We start from the raw sequence: 3,150 nt of genomic DNA, 5'->3' as shown, positions 1-3,150 counted from the left end.
TTTGTATCTATTTATTACATCAACTTCATTTATATTTTAAGTCATTATTTATTAATGGTTTAAATTCATGATAGCTCGGTCCAAGTTTGAGATGATCATTAGTCATGGTTTTGCTTGATATTTTTGTTTGTTACGCATCCTCGAGGAACAAATAATGTTTTTTTTCCTTCATAGTAATCTTGAAATACATATGTTGATTGGTTGGACTTAACCTAACATTTGTAATACGAGAAAAGGAACATGTTTGCTCCTCCAAACAACTTCAGGTTTCTAATAATATAACCAAATGTATGTTCTTTTAATAAACATCATTAAGTTGTGTTTTTTTTAATTGAAACAAAACTAGAAAATTGTGCCTTTGAGAACAAAAGCTCCTTCAGGTATCAACAGATAATTGTTGTCAGCTGGTCACAAAGTTCCTGTATAGGAGAGTCCCAAATAAGCCAATCAATTTGATTCACTGCTCAGATAATATTAATCCTTTTTTTCTACTGTCATTAATTCTCATTCTAATCTCAACAATAACAAATGATGTTATGTAGTATGTATTTTTACACGAAACTTGTGAGGCACAAGATTGTATGAGACTATGAGTATTTTGTTTAACTCAAAAGTATACAAATCTAATGTTCTAAAGCATATTTGCAGACATTGTTATCATTATTGGTTATTTATCATTTTGGGGTACATAGAATTAGGATTGTTTCGTTGAACAAAAACTTTAACAAATCATTTATATTGATATTGTTTAAAAACAAAGGTCTCAAGAAATCCTATACATGTTTCTGACTTTCGGATTTGCCAAGCTGATATCAAAATTGTTGTATTTTAGATTATTTTGAATATCATTGGTGTATTAATTCAACATACATAAGACATTATTATCAGGACTTTTATATCCTCTTACCGCGGTTGATATTTATCTCAATTGTTTCTATACATTGCATGTGACATCACCATTTTGCTTTACTTTTTGTTCCCTTAATGTTATCTGATTTCTTGATATTTTCCAAGAAAAAATGTATAACGGTACAGTTAATTAGATTGTTAACAGTTAGAAAGAACCGTTTACTTAAATTAGTGAATAATAAGAACTTCAGTGTTTATCTGATAATTCAAATACAGCTGGGGTATAATGTATGACTTGATCAGTGCTTAATTTAGCTATAGAAAACGACCATTTATTTTTCTTTTTTATCAAATATTCTATGATTCTCCAGATTAAGTCTGAAGCTTTCCGACATAGAAGAAGCAGGCAAATTCTTCATGTCCTCTTCAATCTACTTATTTGTCATTTTTCGTCATGATGATTGAGGTATGATTATGATGAATCCCCGTCTTAAAAAGCGATGTAAAAAAGCGTCCAAAACATGTTCATACGTCACCACGATAAGTACTCCACATTATTTGTTTCTCTGACAAGGGGAACAAGCAGAGAAAGTGGGTCAGATAATAATCATGAAAACCTTTAAAATGCTTTCAAGAAGAAGAAAAAAGTCTTGAAGGAGTTTGGGATGGGTCCCAATGGTGCGGGGCGAACAGCGAGTCGACGGCTCGCTACCCCGGGAGTTCAGCGGGAGATGATGGGTTCATACGAGTTCAGCTTGCTGACTAGCCGCGCATGTGAGATGCTTGAAAGAAACTGAGATGATGACAGAAAAGAAGTATGCAACCTAAACCTAGAAAAAAATATGGAGGAAAATCTTAAAATATCTTGGATTGCAGGAGAACAACAACCGATCAGACATTGACCCTGCCAGGTAAACTGAGAATGATTACAGATACAGATTTCATTTCTCTCTTTTTTGTGTCCAAATCTGTTTTTTAGTAAATGTCCGAACTATAAACTCCACTCAAAGATGACCTAGAAATATAAGAATGATTCGACAAGGGTAAAATATTTAAAAAACAAATTTGTTTTAAAAATGAAATTAATCATAACCCCGAATTAATTATCAGGTATTTTTTGGATTTTAAACAACAACTGCAATAGCTATGGTTTTTATACTTACCCTTATTTCCACTTGTTTTAGATTGTTTTGATGGAATTGTTATTTCTGTTATTCCTAGTTTGTCAGTCGACCCTCTCCTCCCTTTGTGTTACATTTCTTTCTAGCGAAGAGGAAATAACTATATATTTTTTTTATTAGAAACAAATTTGATTTTCAAAAAGAATTGACGAGTAAATTAAACATTATTCAAGTCGAATCGCCAAGAACAGAAATTAATTATTTTAGATTGGGAAAGTGTTTGAAAGGTATTAAACCCAATACTCGAATATGCTGATATGAATTAGATTACGATTATATTTTCTTCTTCTATTTTTTGTAAGTTTAGTTGAATTGCAACAGATGCGAGGTAATATTTACATAAGTGTTATTATTTTTTATTAGTATATGACTGTTTATACCCAGTCAATATAAAATCTGGTATACGCGCTTAAGAACTTGATCGAAATCCGTGATTAAATCGTTACAGTGACATAGTTTTTATACCTATAATTTTTGTTCATATTTTTAAAAGTAGACAATAATATTGAAAGACATCTGGTAAATTGTTCTCTAAAACATTTTAAAACGAATGATTTCATTTTATTTAGACTATTCATATTTATATAAAAAAAGGTTCAGCTTTAATAATTATATAACATGAAATGCACACTATCCTAAAAGCAATAATATTTACCGTTTCAATTTAATTCGATTCGGTCAAAAGCAATACATTAACAAAATTATGCGTAGGCATGTGTTGTATTTGATAAGGTTTACTTTAAACAAACACGTGTAAATATATTATTTTAGATGAGTGATTTAGATATTGATTTGTAAATCAGTAAACATCAACATTGACCCATTTATATTATCAACAAAATCATGAAATTTGGTTTACTATAAAAGATAACGAAAATACAATGATTTAGGAGGGAAAAGTTCTTGAAATTGTCTTTTGCTGATGGAAAAGAAGAAAAGTTTTGAAATTTGAAAGTTTTGTGAGTGGGTGAAGGACCGCTCAGTCATTGACCTCGTATACCTGCCCCTAAGGCTAGACTCTAAATTGCTGATTTATGTATTTAGATGAGACACAACCGTAAAAAGAGAGAGAGAAAATAATAAGAGCGCAGGAAAGGATCCCTTTGCGTCGTTTGGACCC

Source organism: Strongylocentrotus purpuratus, unplaced genomic scaffold, assembly GCF_000002235.5.
Source record: "Strongylocentrotus purpuratus isolate Spur 01 unplaced genomic scaffold, Spur_5.0 spur5_scaffold_5, whole genome shotgun sequence".
NCBI lineage: Eukaryota > Metazoa > Echinodermata > Echinoidea > Camarodonta > Strongylocentrotidae > Strongylocentrotus > Strongylocentrotus purpuratus.
This window is presented reverse-complemented; position numbering follows the sequence as displayed.